Source organism: Acyrthosiphon pisum, chromosome A1, assembly GCF_005508785.2.
Source record: "Acyrthosiphon pisum isolate AL4f chromosome A1, pea_aphid_22Mar2018_4r6ur, whole genome shotgun sequence".
Lineage (NCBI taxonomy): Eukaryota > Metazoa > Arthropoda > Insecta > Hemiptera > Aphididae > Acyrthosiphon > Acyrthosiphon pisum.
In genome coordinates, this window is record NC_042494.1 from 119,522,250 (window position 1) to 119,542,474 (window position 20,225).

The following is a 20,225-nucleotide window of genomic DNA, read 5'->3' on the forward strand; positions in this document are numbered from 1 at the left end:
TTATAGGAGTATTAAAAAAATATAAGCACTGCTGTACAATTACAGGCTGATTAAATATTCTGTTAAATATGTACCAAGACACGAGTTCTCATACTGTAAAGGTATACTTTAAAGGTATAATGTACCTACCAGAACAATTATTAACGTAATATTATGTGCATAAGCTTCAGTGTTTACAAATAGCACTACTAATCTAAATAAAATAAATTTATAAATTACTTACAAACTTATAAAAGCATATGAAAACAATTTAAAATGCTAACCTATTTATTGAAAAATATCGAGTAGATCACTTTATAAAACAATTCACACTTTTTATATATTAGTTATATTACAATGAGTGTATTTGTCTTATAAAGATTATATTTATATTTGTATTGTGTATGTAGCGGGATAGGTAAAATGAATCCTAAAAAAACGTTTATGTATAATACTTTAAAATCTCGGAAATTGAGTCTGGATTAACGAATTTTATGGTATTTTGATGGTACTTAAAATATTTAATTTTTGACTGTTTAATATAGTTCTTTCAAGCATGATAAAAAATAATTTTAAAATTTCTGAAGAAAATAATATACATATAATCTACAATCTTCCCCAAAACCCTTTTTGATAATATTTAAATTAATAAGGTGCCTACCTAATAAATTGTTTCATTAACTTTTAAGAAATAATTATCATGGTGATTTCACATGTACATTTTAGTATTTTACTGTATTTTGTATTAGTTTCACATAAAACAAATACTTTACATCGCTCCACTCAGAAGTTAAAATAATGAGAATATTACTGTTTTATTAACTAAAAATATTCTTGTACTAATTTCCAATCAAATAAAATATGACTATTATACACGTGATTAATAATTTTAATTGAAAAATAACATCAATAACAATAATAATTATAATTATATTGTAATAATATTGTATTTTTAGTCATTTCAGTAAATTCGTCACTGCATATTTAAGTTTATTTTAAATTTAAATATAATCAAATACTAATTATTAGTCTGTGTAACATAAACTTATGCGAAAACATATTATTTAATTTTATGTTTTATATAGCTTTCACTACCAACTACCAACTATCCAAGAGTTTAACTACCTACCTATACTGTATATATTTAATTTCCGGGCGATTAGATTTGAAACAAAAAAACATTTGGATCTAACTGCATTAAAATGTGTTGAAAAAAAAGTGTGTGAAACCAATACCTTTCTTGTTCCGTATATAACTTAAAATAATGTACGTAACTGTGTGAATAAATTAAAATATTTTTATTGCTATAAATGGATAAATTGGATGTTCTCCAATACTAACATTGTTCTTAAAAGAATGAGTTTTAATTAGAATTGTGTTTATAATACATTTTTAAATATTAATTGGCTGAATCCTTGCTATAGATCTAATTTAGATTAAAAAAAAATATCGACGTTTGTTATTATTGTATTTTGTAGAAGAAAATATGTTTTGTTCGTTAAAAGTCGAACAATTTCCTTAAACGTTATTTAGTTATTTAGAAAATATAAACGAACCAAGTTAATATTATAGTTATACCTAGGGTGTATACAAATTTAGTATAAAAGTATACAAGTATATTTAAAAAAAAATATTGTTAATATTAAAAAATAACCAGTTTTATGAAACAGAGTTTGTAGTATTACGTATTAATAATGAAGAAATCGACGTATAAATCATTATATTTGTCCAGTTTAAGAAAAAATTGTAAAATAAAAACAATTTACAATTATTATTATTTCTCCATATTATATTGTTAAGATGGATTATGGCATAATACTATTATTAATACATTGAGAATGAACGATGCATTGTGAATTGTTTTCTTTGTTTTATTGTATTTATAGTACTATTCATCTATTGTATACTTTAATTAATTAACTATTCAATTTTCACGCTTTGGATATAAACTTATTTATTTAGGTAGGTACCTACTTAAGGTTTGTTTGGTTATACTTTGATGTCTTATTAAAATGTCCCATAGAAAGTATCTAGTATAAAGTTATAACAAACATTCAGCTTGAATTTTAACTTTTCACTTGAATATACCATGAAAAATTATTTCGATATCGTGAACTTAAATGAATTATAGTTGTATAAGTTTGAAATAAATTATAAGTATTATTTTTATATTTTCTATGCACAACGAATTATTATTGTGGATTTAAAAAGAGAAACAATAATTGATAATGATAATTAGTTTTACACAAAACGTAAAATTGTAAAATCATTGTATTATCACTATCACCATTTACATTAATGACCATTTACTATGTTATAACAGCAACAAACAATAAATATAATTTTAATGATTTTGGTAGTTATTTTATTTTTATAATTATTAGTTATTTAATAATAATTATTGACAGGAATAAATTTACAATAAATAGGTAGGTATTAAATATTTCTCATTTTACCATTTATACAGTACATTATCTCTCTATTCATCTTTTCATCCTTTTGTTCTGAAGTATTATCTATCAGTAATACTTAAAGAGTTGAAATAATATTATCAGAAAGATTCTATGATATAAAAAAATACGTATTTACATAATATAGGTAGTTTTCAATTTATGATTTTTTTGAACCACTTGATACACATATTAACCTAATTGATAACAGTTATTATTATTATAGAGGCATGGTGTGGTTTGAATCACAAACGTGTTCTAAGTGCCAGCACCTCAGTGCTAAAGAGTTATAAGCACCTCTTTTTTTTAAAGTAATTAACTACCTAATCTTGGCTCCTGTTTAAATGTAAACCAATATATTAAATCGCATTTTAAAAGCTCTATTATAATTTATATATTTATACATTCATCTAAAGTAAATTACTAACTTAAATAAATAATCAGTGAAGATATTTTCAATTATTTTGGATTATGATTTTCTATGTAAACTGGTGCTTGTTTGCTATGATTTAAAATGTTTAGTACTGTGTCTAGTAACACGTGTTTATATACATTTCCTGGAAATCCATTTAAAATGGTAAATATCACCGATTTAAGTTTCTAATCTATTAATAGGTAATATGTACTGGTTTACATATTATTTTAGATCGAACAAAATGGTTTCATATTTAAAACAAACTAAATATCCAAAAAAAAAAAAAAAAATCATTGTAAAACGCTCAGATTAAAAAAAAAATAAAACAGAATTAAGTAAGGCATTAAAATACCATAAAATAGGTATAGGTATATTTGTTACGATTATTTATCATGAATTGGATTTGGGCCAAACGAGGAATTACTGGTATCGTTAGATCTTTGGTTGAACTTTTCAAGGTATCCGCCGGGTGCAGTTAATAGTCCGGTCAGAATTCCTGAATGTTATCGGGAAATACGACGACATGGCCCCTAAAATCTGCCGAAATAACAATGTCCCTATCTACCCTTTTGCCTCAATCTAGACCACCGAGACAGGAAAATAGGGTGACGGGTTGGCTAGGGATGTATGATCACTGCAGTGTCGTCTAGAAACTGCTGCCGGTGGCGGCCTCGTTTTAATTACCCTCGGAGACCGCAAAACATGGGAATCGATCTCCACGAGGCCAATGATGGGAGGGTGCGTAATATGAAGAAAACCCAGAAGGTTCTATTATTCATGGAAGGACTAGGGGGGGGGGGTGGGTTTCTACAATGTCGTTGGGTCCGGTAATTGATGATGCAGTACGTACCGTTACAAAAGATGATTTTTTTTACTCACATACTCAGAACGTCAGCGAAAGGGGTTCGGGTTTTTCTACTATTATATAACGGTGGGCTGGCTGGAACATTAAAACGTCGTTTTAACGATTTTGAAAATGTTGTTGCTCTTTAGCGTTCTTTGTAAACATGCATATTATTATTGGCCGTGCCTATAAGTTGTAATAGTTGGTAGTTACCAATTTATAATGCTGTATTTATTATATACCTAGTTGTTAGTACATTGTTTTTAGCGTTTGACTATACATATAGTTTATTTTAATCTGTAGAGTTTTACTATTTAGTTATATTGTAAAATTAACATTTTAGCGTAAATGGAAACATACATTTTATCTAGAAATGTATAATAAATGTAATTTATGATGGAGTAACCATAATTGTGTTCTTAGAATAATATATTATAGACTAGAGTTATGTTGTACACTTGTACCTATTAATAAATCAACTTATTTTCTTTTGATATATTGTACATGCCAAAACCAATTTAGTATATATAAAATAATACTTAATACATTTTAATAATTCTAGTCGTAACTTGTGAATTAGAGTAAAATTTTAATTTATTTTAACGTCAGTGATACATTTTACACGGATATTGATTTTAAATAATTATAGTTTGTTATAAGATTTTTATAAATTTTATAGGTATGTGTTGAGTTTATAAATATCATTATGTTAATCATAAACGCAATGGCAAACACAGAAAGTAGTAAGTATCCACTAAATATTTAAATAACCTAGTTCCTGGTGAACTTCATAAAGTTGTATTTATATGAAATTGTAATTACAAATTATACGTTGTTAATTATATGAACAATATATTATTTTTGCATAAAGTCATGAAGGTCAATAATTTTTTATCATGTTATCATCAACGAGTATTTGATATTCAACAATTTTAAAGCTGTATTTATTATGAATGGGTTAATGAATATTATTATTACAAAATGTCAAATTTTCAATAGGTACCTTTGACCTTTAAAATAATAAACATGCCTAGTACATGTATGGAACAAACTAAAATAATAATAACTTATACGTTATTTAGATTATGCTATTATATTCGTATCATTCATCCACCTAGTAAAATCGATTATTTCCTTGTTCTACCAACACAACTTTGGTATATGATTTTTATGCGTTTCTATAGTTTCCAATTTCTGAACTCTAAAAATTCAAAAGGCTGATCACATTAATAAATAATAAATTATATATTTGCTTTTTAATTTTAAAATGACCTGGCCATTATTAGTACAATATGATTTAAACTATAGTCTTTTTCATTTTGTCGACAACAATAAAATAGTTTTCATCATACTTTTACACAATTATTTCATCCTCTCAATAACTGATAAGCATTGTTTCTTTCTGTAGACTTAACACCAATCAATTTATTTCAGATCTATTCTGTTATAACATATTTATCCACTACTTTCATGACAACGAAAAATAATATTTCATCCTATTTTATGTAGGTATTAAGACTTCTGTTTCAATAGTTATTGTTGTTCAATAAAATCACTTAAAAAATAAAGACTTGAACATATAATATTATAGAAGACAATTAAATAGAACTTAATTTTTTTTTCATATTTTGCTTAATCAATGTGTTGTCATTTTTTGTAGAGTTATCATTATTTTATCAAGCTAGCTTTGAATTTATTTCTAAACATATTTTTATAATGTATGATATACCGAGTTATAAGTGGCCTTATTACCCACAAAATTGATTTAAAATATACCTTGTCGAATGATCAGCTTTCAAATTATTTGAATGCGGCTAGAATTGTGTGACTATTGATTTTAATTATTTTTGATGTTGTATTCGACATTATTGTTCATTTTTGTTCCATATTCATACTCGGAAAAACAATAAAATGTTATTTATAATATGTCATAAATGGAAGGACAATAATTGCTATGAACTTTAACGGATCTAACTTTCCGAAAAATTCAAATAAATATATTGATTTTTTTTTTTAAAGTACCTCATCTTTTCATTATTTTATAACACTTGTTACAATTTTCTACGCTCTTTAGTTTTAATACTGTTTGTTTGAGATCTCTGTTTTAACAGTTTTTTTTTAGAAACAAGAAGCTAACATACATCAAAGGCTCGTAAACACATGTAATAACTTTTACGACATTGGCGTCCGCGTAGCAAAAGCTGAGAAATTGATAGAATTTAGATTCTTGTTGATGGCTAAGAATATGGGTGATGGAAATGGTTATGGAAATGTAATTTCCCCCAGGGGGGATCTATTTCGCTTTTCATTCTTGCGCGTACATAATATATACACATTACACATATAAGTCATAAATACAAACCCTCTTTTCACCGCTGAATAATATTATTTCTTCTTTTTCGAAGCCAATAATATGTTTTTGTTTCCTTGTAACCAATCGGCAACCACCAAAAGACTAACATTAAAATCCACTAGTCTTAGTTCCAGATCATAAATTTACTTACAATTCAAAATTCAATATAAACTCATCTATAATAATACTACAATACAAAATAGTTAAAAGCCGACAAATTATTTTGATAATATTTAAATTACTTTTGTATACGTATACACTATACACTATACACTATACATAGGTGGGTACTTGTTTCCAGTTAAATTTGTTTGTTTCTCTGAAACACCAACATCAAAAATGTACCTAATTATAATAAAACAAATGTATAATATAGTTTAACAGCTGTAAACACAACGCAATTATTCATTTAAAAACAAATATATAAAATGGATACGATTTTAGTTTTTTAATATTTTAATATATATATAATTGTCCTATCGTGTATTATATGAGTATAACGGCTTTGCTGGATGTTATAGTAATTTTTTTCATTTCATTAGTTTGAAAACAACAACTTGTGTTACCCTTTATATTTTGAGAAGCAACGAAGCTATCTGTTTAAACTTTAAAATAAAATCACTTTTTTTTTACTTTTTCAGACAACGCTTTAAGAACTGTAAACAAATTCTAAAAGTTTCATGTCGGGTTAGAAATCGTACGCTAGAGTGTAACTCAACTTTGAGTGCATTAGAATTTAATATTTTTTTAAGAAAAAGTTAAATTAGTTCTAAATTTGTATACCTATCGTATTAATAAAGTTATAGAAGTACAAAAAACTTATGACATTTATGATTTATTTTATATGTTATACATTTATTTATTACCTATAACAATAGAGCACTTTAATATTTATAAATCGGTAATGTACTAACTTTTTATGAAATTATTTTTCATATGTTTTGATAGTGAATGTGATTCAGTGATTGTGATGGATAATGAATAAATGCATTGTTTGTTTTTAATTTTATTTCTAATTCGTAAGGTTACACACTTACACATGTTCATGAAAAAAGAAATGATTACTATTAAGTTATTTGACTATGAAATACTTTAAAACAGCTATTACCCATAATATTTATGAAAATAATAAAGCTATGTTTTAATATATAGATTAATCTAAAAATCATTACCTAATTTATGTTTGCAAGGTAGTATAAAATGCAAAAACCCAGACAAAAATTGCGATATGAACACCCATACATTATATGACCATAAAGATAAACAACGGTAAAAGAAGGGAAAATTCTATGTAAAATAAATCTCTTCCAAGTTCCCCACCATCTGCGCGCGTTCCCTTTTAACAATAATAATTATTATTGTTCCAAGCAAAAGTGGCTACCCGGTTTAGAGCATTTTTCGTCTGCGTGGTTAATTTACTATCCAGTTGAGCCACACCTTCAAATGTTTTTATCTTAATGCATTCTACGTAAATGGTTCACTGTTTTGCTTTTGTAACAGCTATAATAAAGGGTCTTCATTTCTTGTATTGAAAACACAATAGTAAAAAGATTTTAAAAATGTATGTAATCTGTGTATATTTTTACATATTTATTGTAGACAGAATGTCATTTATTTTAAAACTTATATTACATAATTTTATTTTTGTCAGCAGATATGTGCTATTCAACATTTTCTGATCTATAAAATTTCGATGAACGAAATTTATCTGATATATAAATTTATGAAATGTTATATTACCATACGAAAAAGCGGTTTTAATATTTTGGTTGATTTATTATTTTAGAGAATTTGTGCCTGAGATTAAAAAGTACAGTTCTATAGCTTTGCTTTCAAATCACGTGCATTTAGTAATCCAGAAGATTTATCATACAAAATAGAAGAGATCGAAATATATAAAATTAAAAAATGAATTCACCTTCGGTGACATTTTATTTTATCGGATCTAGAAAGTGTTTTGGACACGAGATTAAAAAAATGAATTTATTAAGCTCTTTAATCTACAGATGTGCATAAATAATTAAATACAGTTATATAAATACAACCAATCAGCATAAAGCACGGTTTATTATTTTATTAATGCGGACTAAGTTTGTATTCAATAAATTTGTAATTTACTATAATTTAAAAAATACTTTTACAATGAAACTGAAACTATTTCCTTTGATTTTTATATCTTATTTATACCGTCATTTTTTAGTCATATTGTGTATAGTATATATTCTTATGTGTGTTATTCATAAAATATCATATTCATAATGCTTCATTTAGTTTTTAATATAATCTTTAGGCCTTAAATCATAATATAATATATTAATTTTTTAATCATTCATGAAACATAGTTGTTAAATTTTATAGAATTAAATTTTTTTAGAATTAATACTCAATTTGTACACCTAAAATATATAAGTACCTACATTTTCTTATAAATTATAATATAATTTTTAGCATATGACTGTCATAATAATCTTGGAAGTAGTATAGGTACTTTAGTTATCTCTAAAAACTGACTAAATCTGGGTACAATATGTAAATTCATTATTCATGTTCTAACCACGCACCGACACGATTACAAAACTTGACTATAATATTATGCTTAAAGTAATGTTGTTAATCGTGTAGGTACATACAGTAGCTCTATCTAAAATTTATCTTTCGACACAGCTGCAATCATCAATGAACTTTGGTTTTATATTTAACGCAGGTGAATAATATAATAAAATAACTTACTGGTATAGAAAATCTTGTTTTTGTTTGTCTTAAAATTGTTGACTGTGAAATATGTGAATCGTGAAAGAGTGAGAATGAAAAAAATGAACGTAGTGAGATTAGACGTGTAGGGAAATAATGACGACAGGAGTGGGTGGGTGACTTAAGTAATTTATGATCCACCACTATCGTAGCTGTTTTGGTCCGCTATGCGGGCAAGAGTGACACACGTGCCGCCTTCTTTGCCTAAAACTTTTGTATCCCTTTGACAAGGGGTAACCAAAAAAGGTGAAATTTACGAGGCACTCCTTTTCCACCCACGTGTTATTGATGCGACCCGATATAAATTACGTCTAGCAAGTTCGACTGAACAAATTTACTTGATTCCCAATAATAATAATAATACATATTGTATTGTTATATTTAAGTACAAGTATATAACATATGAAAACAAGTTATTATTTCTGTATAAAATTAACTTTAATTTGATTTGATTTTAATTTAATTTACTTTCTGATTAACTTCGTTGGTGGAAATATGTTAGGTATATTTATATTTGTATATGTAATTTAAAATAAAAAAAATTACAAAATATGTATGTGCTTTAATTTCTTTCTTTGTTTAAAAGAAAAATACTTAAGTGGATGTGTACTCTTCAGTGGAGATAAGTTTTTATATTTGATACAAATGTATGCTAACACAAATTAGCTGTATAATAATAATATTTAATGTTATGTATATTACATACCATTTTATTCCAACATAAACTTTAAGCCCATAAACTTAATTCCATCTGTTGTGAAATAGCGTACAGTTTAGCGCATTGTGTTCTTTCTCGAATAATAAAATAAGTGGGCGTTATGCTTTTTACGGTTGCCAAAGCACATATAGGCAGATGCATGTGGTACGGGTATACCAACTTATGTATTCAGTTATGGTAGTGTCGGTGGTAATGGCAGGCAGAGACCATTGAGCTTAAAAGCAGGAGATCAGAAAAATCTGCGACAATAGTAATAATGGTTGCAATAGTCCGACAATACGGAGGAAGAGAGAAAAAAAATAAATAACGATGACGTATGAACCACCCTCTTCACATTTGTCGATAATGCCATTAGCTCCATTGGCCGTTCATCGAAGTCGTACGAAAGGTTTTGGGGGTGCGCTCTCATAGGTATATAATATATAAGACCGGCTGTGGTGACGGTTATAGGCGACGTTGAATTTTTCTGCACCTCACGTAGAGATTGAAATCCCGTCTCGTTCATCTCCCTGTCCTCGACAATAGAGTTTGATATTGAGCCGAAGAGTCTGACGCGAGTGGTTGTGGTACAGTGGATACTGCAGGAGAGGAGAGTGAGCCAATCACGTGTGTGGTTTTTTTCTCGCACTCCTCACAGCCTCGTCACGTCTGTAAACACACACGTACTCGTAAACTACAGTAAAAGTCGTGCTTTTAGTTTGACGAAGCGTATCTGCAAAACGAGAAGGAATAAAATGAAATTTTTTTGAAAAATCACGCAAGTTGACGGAGTTTCCGTTGACGGTCTTCAGGGCTGTTGTCGCTACCGTCAATCGCTGAATCGCGGCCACACGTCTAGCTGTCGCGTGGATACAAGCTCTCGATATAGAATACGCCACCGTCAGCTCGTGAATGATGATAACCTTTTTGTTTGAATCACGTGAACATTATCTCACAGACCCCGTCTTCTTTCATCAGAGGTACATTCAAACCCACATTTGACACTCTATACAAAACCCATAAAATAAAATAAAATGTCTACACACTTCAAGACTTCTCACATAGAGATTTCATACATTTCAAGATAGGGCGCCACGACGTTTTAGTAATGTTAAAAACGTCGTCAATATAAATAATAAAGTACACGAAATTTATCCGTGTAAGCAAAATTTATAGATATTGAACAAAAAAAAAAAAATTATTAGCACATCGCATTGATGTAGTTATTACTTATTAGGTAAAGTTTTTTCTTTTTTATTATGAGTAATTACGATCTATACAAATTTGTGTTTAATATTAGGTAATTTTTGTGACAAAGAAATTACAATAGAAGAATAAAAGGTGGGTAATTACCTGGTACCCAGTAGTGTCAACGGACAGGTTAGTAGAGTAGTAAGTCTCTAGAAATCTTTTTATCGGTCTGTTAGGATTTTTGGAGATAGGAAAATAGAGAGGAAAGAAATTCAATAAGTTAATTTTGGTGATTTTTGAACTCTTTATTGTGATGTGAATAAAATATAATATTATATAATATTTAATTATTTAATAATCATGGATGATACATAAAAATAACAAAATTTTTGCAAAATATTTTTAATCGAAAATCATATAGGTAATATGTGTATTGTGTATAACCAGTCTACCTAATAGTTGAATCAATGATAAATTGCATAATATTATGTATAATGTATATCGTGTTGAAAAAATACCATGAACATAAAAATGTTCACTTTTATACAAACAGCAATACCATATGGTATATACCATTTCACATTAAAAGTATATAATAACCATTAATTATTGTATTAAAATAAGTTTATCCGTTTATGTTCGGTCCTAATTACTGTAAACAAAAAATATCATGTACCTATATAGGCTTTAATGACTTCATGACGTTCCCAAGTTCGGTCAAAGCTATTTTGAGGCCAAGGAAAGAGTTATGTAAGCGGCCCCTCTTTTGATAAATTTTTTTTTGCGATTTATAATCTACTAAGATTTTATGAAAATCTATTCTTAGCCCTCACTCGTCCATAATATTCTATATAAAGTTAGGTTAGGTATGATATAAGGTGTTATACTTTATATAAACTACAGACTCCAAAAAAAATTGTAATGCATCGGTATTTTTGATTAGGTCAGATTAAATATTATATTTATTTTTACTGTTAGGACCGCTTGATTATCTGGTTTCCGAAACTTGGAGTCAATTTTGACCAGTGCCCTGCAGAGAACCCCCTTTGGTCCTATCTCTAAAAAGGCTGTATGTACCATCAAACACACATTCAGTAACCATACAGAATATTATAATATTAGCATTAATCAATTAGTTTATTTCAGCAAAATAATTAGCATCTAATTTAAGTTCCTACTAATAAAAACATGGTTTGTATAATTTTATACTTTTGAGTTAGTTCAGAGTTAACAGGGTTACATTTTACTATTTGTTCAACGACGTTTAATGGATATTTTAATTGGTTTCTTCACATAAAATTCAATTTGTCCTATTGATATTCTATACATATTACTTTTTGGATTAATGATTTTGTAATATTTATATAATTAACAGAACTTTTAAATCATTTACAATATCAGTGTATAATTTGATTTTATCAAAACAAAATTGACTTCTCATTTAGTAAATAGTTGACTGAAGTGAAATGATTACAAATTATTCAGTTTATATTAAATGTTAATTTATTTTTCTGATATATTTTAAAGACTATTTAATTGATGTTTTCGTAACTCTTATAGTATAATATACCTAATATAATTTTATCAGTTTTATTTAACAAGTTAAAGCTACTTGTATACACAATGTACTATAGTATTAAATATTGAAAAAATATTTACTTTTAATTCTTTAACATAATGCTTTCAAAACTTCTAGAATTATTTTATTCTTGGAATGAATTCTGGATATTCATCAGAATAACTTATTTTTGTACACTATGCTATGCATTGTTATTTTGGGTAAGAAAAAGTCAAAAACATTTGAAATAATTTCGTTATTATGTTAAATTGTTGTAATGTATTTAATGTATTGAATTTTAATTTTTGTTTTACTTTTTAGAGTCCTGGGAAATCATAATCAATACATTTTTTAGAACAAAAGAAATATGGTAAGTGAATAATTAATTTTAAATAATATTTTGTAATTGTACCTATTGCAATACTATAGAAATAATTATAGTAATAATTGGGTTGACATTTATGGCAAACTAACCATAGAAAGAGATTTTGATTTTGTAAAATTTTTCTATATAATTTGTCATTTATGATACGAACGAAGATATTTTTATTGGAAGTTAAAATGTTTGCTTTTAGCAAAATATTAGTTGCTGTTCAATTAAAACTTGAATTTGTAATTAACTGCAGATTCTGATAATTAAAAGGCTAGTCAACATAATTTTTTTTTGAAATCTTGGTTATAAAATATATAGGTCCAATATGTGATGGGTAGTTACTATTTCGATACTAAATCTTGATGACAACAGGCTTCTCATTGTGTGATATCCTCTATTTGACGAAACAAGTCTCACCTTAACTTCATTGAGCATGACATTTCTTTGGTTTATATTAACCCCCAAATATTTCAAATCTTCAACCTGTTTAAATAAGTATTGTCCAACCCTGAGACTTTGCATAATCCCCTTGCCTTAGTTCATTCCTAACCTCAAACTGTGTTGGCACGAATATTAATCATTAAAATTAAATATCAATTATTAAAATTTTACTTTTGTTCAATTATTATTGTATTAATAAGGTTTAAAAAAAGGTTTATTGATGCTAATAATTTTATTTTTATTTTTAAAGAATATATTATTTATAATCCGTATACCGGTATAATACATAAGTAAAACTGTAAAAGTTAAGTTAGATTTTGGACGTGTGTGCTTGAATGGGTGAATGCCCTCCAGTGACACGACTTCAAATTTAATGATAACAGTTACAAAAACTTAATAAAACATATAAATTTGTTTGATATGTTCATATATAATAACTTATCTACGATCTTTTTGGGACTTTGTCCGGAAGAATAAATCCAGTGACGGGATTCCATGTACTGTTCATTTTAACGAAAAAATTGGTTCTTGCTGTGAATCAATTCTAGCCTCTTCTCTTCCTATTTTAGTACTATATATGCCACTTCCTCACCCAACAAAATTCCTGATATTTCTTTCTCTCACTTTAATCTTCCAAGTAAATGTTCCTTTACTATTAATGATGTCAAACTTGGTTTATCTGCGTTAAAAACTTCAAAATCTGCTGGTCCTGATGGTCTACCAGGGACGTTCCTGTATAACATAAGATCCGCTCTCTGCTTTCCTCTATGGTTGATATTTCATCGCTCCCTTGATACGGAAATATTCCCGTCTATGTTTAAGATTAGTTCAGTCAAGCCTGTATATAAGACTGGTGATAAAACTGATGTAAAGATTAATAGGCCTATTTCGATCCAAAATCATATTTCCAAACTCTTTGAGCTGCTTGTTCTGAGATGTATTCAGCCATCGGTTACTTCAACTTGATTAAGGAACAATATGATTTGAGGCCTAGCCGTTCTGCCACTACGAATCTGATAGTTTTTCATAATTTTATATTGGAAGCAATTGAAAAACGAACTCAGGTGGATGTTATTTGTACGGACTTATCCAAATCGTTTGATTGAGTTGATCATTAAATATTAATTAAGGTTCAAATCTTATTTATATGGTAAGGTCCAATGTGTTAAAGTCTTACGATGTACATCTGAAGCAGTCTGTGTACCTTCAGGTGTTTCCTAATGGGGCACTTATTCTCTTTATTGTTTTATTCATTGGTTAATGGTCTTAAATGGTTATCTCAGATTATAAGTTCATAATGTTGACGATTTGAAAATCTTCAGGATAATTGAGTCATTAGCTGATTGTGTTATCCTCCAGAAACAGCTTGATGTTCTTGTCTTATGGTTTAATTATATGAGACTAAGCTTCAATGTAGAAAAATGCCAATCCTTGTATTTTTCTAGGAATAGAAATATCATTAAATACACATACTTGATAAATGATCCAAGCATTAATTTTGTTACTAGGAAGAAAGTCTTGAGTATTCTTTTTTATCCAAATCTTGAATTTCATTACTATATTGAGCTGTCGTGTGTTTAAGATGCTTGGCTTTGTCATGCGCACGTCAACAGAATTTAAGCTATCTAGTTCTCTCAAAGCTTTAGATTGCTCTCTCGTACGGCCACTTTTGGAATATTCTTCTATTGTTTGGGACCCTTTTAGGGTAGCTGACTCTTCTCACATTGAGCTGGACCAACGGCGTTTTTGTTCTTCGACGTTATTTATTTTGCAAATTCCACATCCATCACATGATTATAGGCCAGTGATGAATAGACTCGAGCTCTTGTTTCTAGCAGATAGAAGAGTTGAAGTTAATTTGGTTAGTTAGTTAGTTTGCACAAACTAATTGATGGACGTGTGGATGATCCCTATCTTCTTTCTCTAATACATTTTAAAGTTCCTTCTCACTCAACTAGGTCTAATTCTTCCTTTGTTGTCCCATTCCACAACACCAACTATGATAGAAATAATCCCATTCACTGTATGATGGGCATTGGTAACGAGCACCTAAGCTTCTCTTAAAATGTTTTTGTTAATATTAGTACTGCAAGTTGCTTACTACTATTCTTTATTTGATTTTTTTTTATAATTGCCATTTGGTTATTATAATCCATTCTATTGTTTGTTTACTTTAATGATTATGTTATATTATTCAAATTAATTTATTTCTATTAATTGTATTGTATTATTGGGCTTCAAGCCCGTTCATAAATAAATAAATAAATATATTGTTTACGTATATGAATATACGAGTATATCGTTCACAATGGTTATTGTTTTCAACTAAATAATTGTTGTATTTTTTTTTTTTATATAGGTATATAAATAAATAAATTATATACTCAATTATATTACATCAATAATATTATAAAGTACGTATATTAAGAGTAATATACAATATTTATTTTTATTACATTTATCTGTATATTGTACCTAACTAGGTACTTACTTGAATTACAAAAGCTTCACGAATAACAATAATATTAGCAGTTTAAAATTTAAATTTTCAAAATTATATTTTATTTTTTAGCTGAACATTATTGCATGGTTTCGTAATAATAACTTATATAACCTACCTATATAATATTCATTATATTATCTTTATTTCGGAAAGGTTTAATTTGATAGCTCCGTATTTTTTTCAAATTTTTCAAATAAGTTATGTTTCAATCGTTAAAGGTATAATAATTTATGATTTCATACAATTTTAGGTAGAAAACCATATATTGTCAATAGCAATTTTATCTTTATTAATTATGTTGTTACATATAGCCCATTATTTAAGAAATTTTAAAACGAGTTGTAACAAGTGAACGGTCGGTTTATTTTTCGTAAATTTATAATTTTATAACAGATGGCTTAACCATTAGTGTGAACTTTTAAATTTCATCATAAACGCTACTTATACACCATTACACATAAATCTTTTGGAAATTGAAATTACTAACTTCAGTCGGTTATCCTCAGAGATTGAATGTCTTTTTTTGTATTTTTAATTAACTTAATATGTTGCCAGTAAAACTTATGTTAACTTTTCATTTATCCCTGGATTTGTTTTAACCGTATCATTTTAAAATTTCATCTACGGTCATATGAATAAGACGATAATATTGCCATATACAATTTATCAATATCGTGATTCCTTAGACATAAGTTGTACACATATCTAAGAAAACACCAGTAACATATTTATATATGCGGAGAATGTAAATTAATAATTTCCCTTATGTATATCAATTTAATTAGTAGGCACCTAGAGACGCTACCAAAAACCAAATTGTGTAGAAAATATACAATTTGCAGTATACAGTTATTTGTATATTATACAGTCCATACGTTATGTAGGTATTAACTTTAAAAGTTTATTGTTGCCTTGAACGAACGTAGTTGTGTTATATGGAATGCTAAGTCTATTTTAAATTTACATATTTTTCTTTGAAGTACAAGTACATTGTATACAATGTTCAGCTATTAAAATTTAATATTCTGCACATGCTTTATTTAATTAAATCTTATTTTAGTATACAATTTATATTTTATTTATATTTATTTCTATATTACATCTTTATAGTTTTGATTAAAAGCTAAATCATTAGCATAATAGATATTTGAATTTTACGAAAATATCTTTTATATCTGAAACGTTATATAATTGATTTAATCTAATAATTACGTTACAATAACCTTTATTGTAATCGGATTCTCAGTGTAAAATTATGAGCTACAAATTTGCTTTGTACGTGATTGTGTTCCTTTTGTGGAATGTGATTAGACATTCTCATCAATTTATTTTTATGGGTAATGAATTGTATTGAAATAATTGTTTTATCTATTTGTAATTAAAAAACGTCATTTTAAGTTGGTCAAATTTTAGATCAATAATGTAGCTCTCAATAACTAGCTGATTTATCATAATTTAAGAAAATGAGACCTTTACGAGTGGTGTATGAAGCAAAATATATACTCTATGATTCATTATGGTATTTCTGTAAGGAGAGGAAATTATGAAAAAAACTATAATGACGCATTAAAAATAGATAAAAAAAAGAACATTAAAAATTATTCTAAAATGCTTCAGTCTTTAATAGAACCCTTATCGGACAATAAGGTAATTATAATTTATCAAATATCACTGATTGAATCAATTATGCATAAATAATTAACACAGTCAACATCTTTAAACTAGGTCCAAAAATGTTGGTATAATATTTATATAGGTATATTATATTATAATATCAGACATTAAAAATAGTATCAGGAGTGGTTTAGAGGAACTATTTGGACCAGTATATTTAAGAAAAATTCTAACTTATTATGTGGAGGGATGAAAAATAAAAAGGGGTACTTGCAATTTTTGAAAATTATGCTAATTAAATTATTTTTTAACACCTTATTTTAGTCATTGATTTATGCATTTCCTCTTACTAGATTTACTTGGACACCCTGGAGTTTATACATTTAATACATATTTTTAATTATTGAAACCTGTCTAATATTGGCCCTTAAAAGAAGGAAATAAAATATAAATGTTAATTGTTCAAAGATTCTATGAAAATTTAATTATACTTGCTTTAAGAGTTCACAGTAAAAATATGTCACACAATTATATATATATGTTGGAACAGATTACCATTAACAATAGTTATTACGTGACAGCTGGTTTGATTATTATACTTTATTACTTCTAATAAATTATACTGGATATTTGATCACTAAATAACATTAACATCAAATAGTGACATTATATTTATGAATACTGAATAAATGAACATTATTTTACCAAAATATCATTAGATAATATGGTTTTTAATTTTTTTTTTTTTATAATTTCTAATCTTTCCTTGTTTTGCTAAAGACCACGTATTTAGAATATGATCAATATTTATTTAATTGACTACATGTTTTATTTACGATATAAAATCATTTAAGAGAATAATAATATTTTCAATATTTTTATATTTTTAACATAAAAAGCAGTTTATGTCCATCGTCCAACATGAACATACGTCGTTTTCGTTTGTCTGTTATCTTTTGCACACTACACTAATGAGTCTAATATTATTAATCAAAACATGTCTTGGAATACCCCGAAACGCAATTTATCTTCTTCGTTATCATCTTCATCTACAAAATCTAGCTGCAAACAAAGTAAAGTAGTCGTCACACCAAATCGCTATGCTTCACTATCCGAGGACAACATTTTCGATCAGGAGGTGTTTAGTCCTCCCGCTATCACAACACCTTCCAAAGTCCAGTGCAACACTTTGCCCGGTCACTCCAAGTAATTCAAATTTTTTTTTGCACCTCCCTTCTATTTAAACAGTGGCTACGAATTCACTCACTCAAGAAATCCCTGATCGACCTTGTCATTTCTTCGGGTATTAATTTTAAAAATACCCCAAAGCATCTGATTATCCGCACCGACGACGTCACCAATTATAATTTAGTTTATAAATATCTTATCGATAATGAACAGATAAAGTTCCACACATACCTGCCTAATAGCTCGAAACCATATACCGTATTTATCAGGCACCTCCACCCGTCCACTGCTGTGGAAGACATACAAGCCAGCTAATTTGATATGGATCACGAAGTTATTCGGGTCTCTAATACTCTACATCGTACCACTAAAAGACTTTTGCCTCTTTTTCGAGTTGATCTAAACATTTCTGATAATATCAGCGATATTCTCAAATTAAATTTGCTTCTTCACACCAGAATCAAAATTGAGCTGCCCAAGAAAAAACTCTTCCCTCCACAATACCATGATTGTCAAGTTTATTATCACACTAGTAACTTTTGCCATCAATCCCCACGTTGTGTCAAATGTGGAGAAAACCATTACACTTCAGAATGTACCAAATCACCATCAGAACCAGTTAAGTGTGCCCTATGTTCGGGGTCCCACGCTGTCTCATAAAAAGGTTGTCCAGTGTTTGAAAAACTAAGCGAAAACCAAAGAAAATCTCCATCACTCAAATCTTATAGTCACCAGGCGCTCAATCACACCATTCCATCTATAAACAAAATCCAGCTCTAATTAGAAACAAAAACGTTCATATGCCAATGTTACTGCCAACACTTCACCCTCAACAGCTACGCCTGAAAGCCTGATCTCCAAATTCCTCGAGGATTTCAAAGCCATAATTAACCCCTCATTACTCCTATTAACCACAGTTGTCAATCACTTACCTTCATCATCTTTTCCTATACATTCTCCTTAAAATAATTGTAACACTATTTGTATATTATGTTATATTATGGTAGCTTATATGTAATTGTTGAAGCTAATTGTAAATCTACAAAGTTTCTAAAAAAAAAAAAATAAAAAAAAAACATAAAAAGTACTCTAGGTACTTATTTCAAGTACTTTATTTTTATTATAAAGACATTATACCAACCTAGTGCGATAATGAGAAAATAATAAATTTAATTCCTTAGGGATTTTGTTGTTAAAATTTTATTTCAACAATAGGATGGGAAATTCTCAGAAACATAAACGTGACGAGGACATTTCTCAGGAATTCGAGGGAACACGTGTGAATTCACTGCAGAAGTCAAACTGGAACTCCAGAAACGAATTAAAGTGTACGCATCATAATCGCACCCTAAAAAAATTTGTATTTAATTAAAATATTCAAGTTCTTGCTAAATTCATATTTAAAGAGCACTTGTTCTGCTTAAATATATTTATATATAAAAAAAATTAGATTTCAATTGAGATATTTTGTATTGTTTAATTGTTATGTCTATTTAAATGTTTTACCTACGCTGTGGAAATCGATGTGTCAGTGTGTCACATTATAATTTTTCGATTTTTTTATTACATAATAATAAAACAATTAACATTGTAGGTTACTTAATAACAATCTAATCTAAAAAGCTTTCATAAATGTTAATAATAATTAAATTTAAATATATTTTTAAGAAATAAATCAGCCTTTTTATTTCTTTAATATTTTGAGCAATTGTAAACACTCAAAACCTTTACCGTTAAATAAAATAGGTACCTACCTTCGAAAAAGAAACGAGTTCCGCAGAATGAAAATATCTATACATTTTCAAATAATGCAATACGAGTTTATAGTAAATATAAATTTTATTTCTTGGACATATCAAAATCCTATT

General features: G+C 27.7%; 1 protein-coding gene across 2 annotated transcripts in view; it reads left to right on the forward strand.

Annotated features, from left to right (window-relative positions):
• The window catches only part of LOC100168639 (protein artichoke), a 234,835-nt gene that overhangs the window by 43,461 nt on the left and 171,149 nt on the right, over window positions 1-20,225 (forward strand). For both annotated transcript variants that reach the window (XM_029488154.1, XM_029488155.1), the window contains exon 3: window positions 12,560-12,608. The gene's annotated coding sequence lies outside the window, so the exon portion shown is untranslated. The remainder of the gene's footprint in view (window positions 1-12,559; window positions 12,609-20,225) is intronic.